The 7,637-nt window shown below is 45.8% G+C and overlaps 1 pseudogene; it reads right to left on the reverse strand.

Annotated features, from left to right (window-relative positions):
* Positions 1–7,078: 7,078 nt before the first annotated feature.
* On the reverse strand, positions 7,079–7,176 carry LOC140201038 (U6 spliceosomal RNA; annotated as a pseudogene).
* Positions 7,177–7,637: the final 461 nt, after the last annotated feature.

A 7,637-nucleotide genomic window follows, 5' to 3' on the forward strand; every position in this document is an offset into this window, starting at 1 on the left:
TTTGGCTAGGAAAGTGGGACTAGGACAAGGAACTGGGAACTAGGAGCCTGGGCTTGGACTCCAAGCTGGAGACTGGACAGGGACCCGGAACCTGGGTCTTGACTCAGGCTCAGACTCCAGATCTAGGCGAGGACAAGACGTGGCTACAGGACATGGTGTGGCTACAGGACTGGATGTGAGAATCCTGGACAGGACAAGGGAACCCCAGCACCGGGCTGGGTGAGGTACTCCTAGGCTGGGCGAGGCACATGGACAGGACAAAAACAGGAATGCCCAGCCTTGGTCGAGGGAGAACAGGAACGCCCAGCCTTGGTCAAGGGAGAATAGGAACGCAGAGCCAGGACCCCTCCTTGGGAACAAGTAGGGCCAGGACTCATACACAGAATGCTGAACATGACGAGACATTTCCCAACACTAGGTAGCGGCAAACAGCTGGTCCTACCTAGCAAAGGCATGGACAAAGAGACAGTTCTCAACACAAGGTAGCAGCAAATGGCCAGACCTACCAAGCAAAGGCATGGACACAGAGACAGTTCCAAAGAACAAAAAACAGTTCCTTATCTAGACACAGCAAGTCTCCAGTCTAGCTCCAGCAATAGGCCAAGGCCAAGGCCAAGGCCAAGGCAAAGGCAAAGGCAAAGGCAAAGGCAAAGGCAAAGGCAAAGGCAAAGGCAAAGGCAAAGGCAAAGGCAAAGGCAAAGGCAAAGGCAAAGGCAAAGGCAAAGGCAAGGCAAGGCAAGGCAAGGCTTCAGACTTCGGGCAAAATGAACAGTCCAGCAACTGAAGCTGAATCAAGGAGCTATTTATGTAGCCAGCCCAAAATGTGAATCAGCTGCCTCAATTAGAGCATCCAACAGAAAAAGGGAAAACCAGAAAACCTGGAATAAGGAATGGTGGACGGGAATCCGGACTTCACAGACCGGACCACGACAACGAAAAAATGCAGAGAAAGAAACTGACAAATTGCAACAGGCCTTGGCGGACAGGATTAAGGAAAACTCCAAGGCATTCTACAAGTATGTGAAGAGCAAGAGGATAAGACATGAAAGAATAGGACCAATCAAGTGTGACAGTGAGAAAGTGTGTATGGAACCGGAGGAAATAGCAGAGGTACTTAATGAATACTTTACTTCAGTATTCACTATAGAAAAGGATCTTGGTGATTGTAGTGCTGACTTGCAGCAGACTGAAAAGCTTGTGCATGTAGATATTAAGAAAGAGGATGTGTTGGAGCTTTTGGAAAGCATCAAGTTGGATAATTCGCCGGGACCGGATGAGATGTACGCCAGGCTACTGTAGGAGGTGAAAGTGGAGATTGCTGAGCCTCTGGTGATGATCTTTGCATCATCAATGGGGACGGGAGAGGTTCCGGAGGATTGGAGGGTTGCGGATGTTGTTCCCTTATTCAAGAAAGGGAGTAGAGATAACCCATACAAATTATGGACCAGTGAGTCTTACTTCAGTGGTTGGTAAGTTGATGGAGAAGATCTTGAGAGGTAGGATTTATGAACATTTGGAGAGGCATAATATGATTAGGAATAGTCAGCATGGCCTTGTCAAGGGCAGTCCATGCCTTACGAGCCTGATTGAATCTTTGGAGATTGTGACTAAACACATTGATGAAGGTAGAGCAGTAGGTGTAGTGTATATGGATTTCAGCAAGGCATTTGATAAGGTACCCCACGCAAGCCTTAGTGGGGAAGTAAGGAGGCATGGGATACAAGGGGACATTGCTTTGTGGATCCAGAACTGGCTTGTCCACAGAAGGCAAAGAGTGGTGTCGATGGGTCTTATTCTGCATGGAGGTTGGTCACCAGTGGAGTGCCTCAGGGATCTGTTCTGGGACCCGTACTCTTTGTGATTTTTATAAATGACCTGGATGAGGAAGTGAAGGGATGGGTTAGTAAGTTTGCTGATGACACAAATGTTGGGGGTGTTGTGGATAATGTGGAGGGCTGTCAGAGGTTACAGTGGGACATTGATAGGATGCAAAAACTGGGCTGAGAAGTGGCAGACGGAGTTCAACCTAGATAAGTGTGAAGTGGTTCATTTTGGTAGATCAAATGTGATGGCAGAATATAGTATTAATGGTAACACTCTTGGCACTGTGGAGGATCAGATAGATCTTGGGGTCCGAGTCCATAGGACGCTGAAAGCAGCTGTGCAGGTTGACTCTGTGGTTAAGAAGGCGTACAGTGTATTGGCCTTAATTAATTGTGGAATTGAATTTATGAGGCGAGAGGTAATGCTGCAGATATATAGAACCCTTATCAGACCCCACTTGGAGTACTGTGCTCAGTTCTGATCACCCCACTACAGGAAGGATGTGGAAATCATAGAAATGGTGCAGAGGAGAATTACAAGGATGTTGCCTGGACTGGGGAGCATGCCTTATGAAGACAGGTTGAGTGAACACGGCCTTTTCTCCTTGGAGCGACGAAGGATGAGAGGTGACCTGATAAAGGTGTACAAGATGATGAGAGGCATTGATCATGTGGATAGTCAGAGGCTTTTTCCCAGGGCTGAAATGGCTGCCACAAGAGGGCACAGGTTTAAGATGCTTGGAAGTAGGTACAGAGGAGATGTCAGGGGTAAGTTTTTTACGCAGAGAGTGGTGAGTACGTGGGATGGGCTGCCGGCAATGGTGGTGGAGGTGGATATGATAGTGTCTTTCAAGAAACTTTTGGATAGGTACATGGAGCTTAGAAAAATAGAGGGCTGTGGATAACCCTAGTAATTTTTAATGTAGGGACATGTTCGGCACAACTTTATGAGCCGAAGGGATTGTATTGTGCTGTGGGTTTTCTATGTTTCTAAGATCTTAACGAGGTAGACTGTAAGGCCAATATAGAGTCAGAATCAAAGAGTCACCGAATCATAGAAAAGTACAGTACAGAAACAGGGTCTTCAGCCCATCTAGTCCATGCCAAACCATTTAAATTGCCTACTCCCATTGACCTGCAATGGAAGCACAGCTCTCCTTACCCCGACCACACAGGTATCTATCCTAACTTCTCTTAAACATTGAAATTGAGCTCGCACGCACCACTTGTGCTGACAACTTGTTCCACACCCTCACGACTGTCTGAGTGAAGGAGTTTCCCCTGATGTTCCCCTTAAACTTTTCACCTTTCATCCTTAACCCATGACTTTGGTGTAGTCCCACCCATCCTCAGTAGAAAGAGCCTATCTATACCCGTCATAATTTTGTATGCCACTATCAATTCTCTGACGTTCCAAGGAATAAAGTCTTATCCTATTCAATATTTCCTTATAACTCAGTTCCTCTAGTAGATTAGATTATGAGGACACTCACTCCTCGTTTATTGTCATTTAGAAATGCATGTATTAAAAAAATGATACAATGTTCCTCCAGAATGATATCACAGAAATACAGGACAAACCAAGACTAAAACTGACAAAACCACATAATTATAACATATAGTACAACAGTACAAAACAATACCGTAATTTGATAAAGAGCAGACCATGGGCACGGTAAAAGAATGTCTCTAGTCCCGTTAGCCCCATCATCTCACGCAGACGGTAGAAGGGAGAAACTCTCCCTGCCCTGAACTCCAAGCGCCGCAAACTTGCCGATGCATTGGAAGCACCCGACCGCAACGGACTCTGAGTCCGTCTGAAAACTTCGAGCCTCCAACCTGCGCTCCGACACCGAGCACCGAGCACCATCTCTGCCGAGCACTTCAACCCCGCCCCGGCCGCCGAGCAACAAGCAAAGCCGAGGACTCAGGGCCTTCCCCTCCGGAGATTCTGGATCACACAGTAGCAGTGGCAGCGAAGCAGGCATTTCAGAAATCTCACAGATTTCCCTCCGTGCTGGCACCCTACTTGACAGATAACAGATATCATTCACCGGAGTGGCCACTGCAAGCTGCCTTGCGCCATCATCTTCTCCTCCCCGTACAGGTAACATCCTCATAAATTTTCTCTGTACTCTCTCAAATTTATTTACATCTTTCCTGTAGGTAGGTGATCAAAACTGCACACAATGCTCCAAATTAGGCCTCACCAATGTCCTATACAACTTCAACATAATATCACATCTCCTGTACTCAATACTTTGATTTATGAAGGCCTATGTATCTATCCAGCCTATCTCATTGTACAAGAGGCCTGTTCAAGAGTCTGTTCATGGTGCGATAGAAGCTCTCCTTGAGCCTGACGGTACATACTTTTAGGCTTTTGTCTCTTCGGCCCAATGGCGGGGGGGGGGGTGCAGGAGGAGAGAATGTCCAGGCTGGGTGGTGTCTTTGATGATGCCGGCTACTTTACTGAGGCAGCGAGAGATGTAGACAGAGTCCATAGAGGGGAGGCTAGTTCCTGTGGTGTGCTGAGCTGTGTCCACAACTATGCATTTTCTCATGCTCATATGTAGAGTAGTTGCCATACTGAGCATCCAGACCAGAATTCTTTCTATGGTGCATCAATAAAAACTAGCAAAAGTCAATGGTATATGCCAAATATGTTTAGCTTTCTGAGGGTGTAGAGGCTTTGGTGAGCTTTCTAAGTCACAATATCATGGTTGGACTAGGACTGGCTATCAGTGATGTTTACCGCGAGGATCATGAATCTCTCAACCCTCTCAAAATCAACACCGATTATAGACAGGAACATATGCACCATTCCCTTCCTGTAGTCAATAAGCAACTCTTCTGTTTTGTTGACATTGAGGGAGAGGCTGTTGTCATGCCATCACGTCACGAGGCTGGCTACCTCCTTCCTGTACTCTGACTCATCATTATTTGAGATCCAGTGCACTACATTCTTATCATCTGCAAACTTGTCCAGGTGTTCCCAATCTTTTTATGCCATGGACCTATACCATTAAGGAAGAGGTCCGTGGACCTCAGGTTGGGAACTCCTGAATATAGATGGAGTTGGAGCAGAATCTGGCCTCACGGCCATGCATGTTCAGGAAATAAAGTAGGGCGTGGAGGACTCAACCTTGTGGAGTACCAGTCTTTCGAATAATCACGGGAGAGCTGTTGCTATCTATACTTACTGATTGTGGTTTGTTGGTTAGAATGTCAAGGATCCAGTTGCAGAGGGAGGCATTGACTTCCAGTTCCAGAATTTGGTGATGAGATTGCTTGGAATAACTAAAATTAAAGGCAGAACCGTAGTCAATAAGCAAATAGTTGACTGTAGGTGCCTTTACTGTTCAGATGCTCCGGAGATGTGTAGGGTTAGGGAGATGGCTTCTGCTGTAGAGCTGTTTCGGCGGTAGACAAATTACAGTGGGTCAAGGTTGTCCGAAGAGCTGGATCTGATGGGAGCCATGCCAAATCTCTCAAAGCATTTCATGGTTTCAGATATTGGAGCCACTATATTAGTCCATATGCTGAATCAGTGTTGCTGCAGTTAGTTAGACATTTCTATTGGGCACTGCCAATTATGGAGGAGAAACATCATTACCAATTTGCTCGCAGATACAGATTATTGTCTCTACCCTATCATAAAGACTGGGGTTATAACTATTCACAAATTTCACTGGCCTTCGAAAACTATTCAACACTTTGAAAGCTCAACTGCAGTTAAAGGGAAATTTGTCCACAGCAAGGTCATGTGAACAAAATAATATTGTTTTAAGAAACAGGAAGTACTGACCAGGGCAATATGGGAAGCTGTCTAACTCTTTAAAGCCATAAGGCATTTTATTTCTAAGAGGACAAAGGCTGCTTTTGTTTAGTATCACATTCAGTTGCCTGGTATATTTGTCCCTGTTCCACACAAATTGACTTTTCAGTCCAGATTAGATAATATCCATCCCTCCTTTGCAACAGAATCTCCATCTCACTCTTTGTCCCTCTTTTGTCTCTCTCTCTCTCTCTTTCTCTCTCTCTTTTTCCCTTTATCTCTTTCGCGATGCGATAATGTGCCAACATAAGCAAGATGCACCAAAGATGCAGTCAGATAGGAAAGGAGGGTGGACCATAAGAGGAAGTGAATGAGGAGGGGCACCTCGGGGAGCAGATAGGCAGTTGAGAAGAGTTAAGAGGCCAGAATGAAGAGTAGAAGAAGTGAGGAAGGGGAGAAAAAATTTTATCCACCCTGGTGCCCCTCCTCCTTCCCTTGTACCAATGATCCACTCTCCTCTCAGATCAGATTCCTTCCTCTCTAGCTCTTTACCTTTCCCACCTACCTGGTTTCACCCATCACCTTCTAGCTAACCTCCTTCCCCTCTCCCCACCCTTTTGTTCTGCTGTCTTCTCCCCTTCTACTCTGGTCCTGGTCTTAGTCCAAAACGTCCACCATTTGTTCACTTCCATGGACACTGCCTGACCTGCTGTGCTCCTCTGGCATGTTTTGTGTGTTGCTATGAATTTTCAGCACCTGCAGAATTTATTGTGTTTATGATAGATGCTCGTTTAGGTTGGGTGTCACCATGTGAGTGAAGGAGGCTACAAACAGGGATTGGGAATGAAACAAGCATACCACAGGAAGATCAAAATCACCTTTTGGACTGAGTCCAGATGCTCCACAAAGCAATCTCGGAATCTGTGGTTAACTGAGAAATCTTTCAGCGGCCTGTAGTCACTTCTGAACCTGCCCAGTCAGCTCTCCAGAGGTTATCTGAATCTCCCTTTAAGTGGTGAAGAAAGAACTCACTTTTACATAGAGCGTGTGGTTCCTTTGAATCTGTTCCAAGATGCCCTCTGAGTTATGGTTTCCTGTCCATTTAATGCTGATAAGAGTGGAAATGTGTGTGATACAAGCTATTGACCACAGGTCTGATCCTAAGATATTGTCAGTGTTGCTCATATGAACAGCAAAACAGAATTTCAAAACAAAACTTCAAATGCTGGATTTTTACATCATTTTAGATTATACATCACAGAAATGTGCCATTCCGGCCCAGCGAGCTCGAGCAACGCAATTATACCCATATAACCAATTAACCTACTAACCCGTACATCTTTTGGAATGTTGGCAGAAACCGGAGCACCTGGAGGAAACCCACGCGGTCATGGGGAGAATATACAAATGCCTTATAGACGGCGCTGGTAACTGAACCTGAATTAATGGCACTATTCTAGCATTACACTACCATGTGCTCCAAATGGAACACTTCACGAATTTGCATATCATCCTTGCACAGGGGCAAAGCTAATCTTTTCTCTATTGTTGCAATTTCGGTACATGAAGTGAATCTGAAATAAAAACACAAAATGCTGGAAAGTCTCAGCAGGTTGGGCAGCATCTGTGGAAGGAGAATGTGTCTTAATGCTTCAGAGCAAAGATATGTAAGTGGAGGCAGAGTTACGATGGCACTCAATGGTGAATCCTTCAAGTTCACAGCTTAATTTCTACTTTTGATGTCTCTCTTTCCTTTTCAAGGTGGATGGGGTTCAGTTGAAGATCCTAACCTGGAGGTATACTCAGACTTTGGCTCCTAGGAGTCACAACTGACCACTCTTGAAATCCCAAGGACGCGGCCTAGCAGGTAAGCTCACCTGTGGATGGGCTGATTCCATGCCAGTGCTGCTGAATGAAGCATCACAGGAGGAAAACAGAACATCAGGAGCAGCAGATCAGCTGTTGGAGGATCCGTACTTGGCGAATCACGCTCTCTCTCTCTCTCAGTGGTGGGAGGATTTTGTTGCCAATTCTCG

The sequence above is a fragment of the Mobula birostris genome, chromosome 7 (assembly GCF_030028105.1).
Source record: "Mobula birostris isolate sMobBir1 chromosome 7, sMobBir1.hap1, whole genome shotgun sequence".
In the NCBI taxonomy this organism is placed as follows: Eukaryota; Metazoa; Chordata; class Chondrichthyes; order Myliobatiformes; family Myliobatidae; genus Mobula; species Mobula birostris.